This window comes from Syngnathus scovelli, chromosome 7, assembly GCF_024217435.2.
Source record: "Syngnathus scovelli strain Florida chromosome 7, RoL_Ssco_1.2, whole genome shotgun sequence".
NCBI lineage: Eukaryota > Metazoa > Chordata > Actinopteri > Syngnathiformes > Syngnathidae > Syngnathus > Syngnathus scovelli.
In genome coordinates this window covers 2,473,327-2,473,637 of record NC_090853.1, presented here as the reverse complement: position 1 = coordinate 2,473,637, position 311 = coordinate 2,473,327, and positions in this window count along the sequence as shown.

Below are 311 nucleotides of genomic sequence, written 5' to 3'. Positions count from 1 at the left end.
CATTTCTAGATTCGCTTGCATGTGGTAAAAGGCACCTCACGTGAAATCAATGTGTTTTCTAGAAAATTTTAAAACTTGGATTTCTACTCAATAAAGGAAGAAAAAAAAGAAAGTTTGTATTCATCTCATCTCTTAACCTCTTTTTTATTTTACTTTCCTTAAAAGCTAGTAAGCGTGTACAACAAACAAATTCCAACTTGCTTTGACACTTCCGCTGGTGAGGGTTGCACTTATGCTTCTAGCCAGCAGAGGGCGTTCCAGAGCCTCGATTGGAATCACAGGTCTGACCTTTCTATTTAAATTGGAAAAGA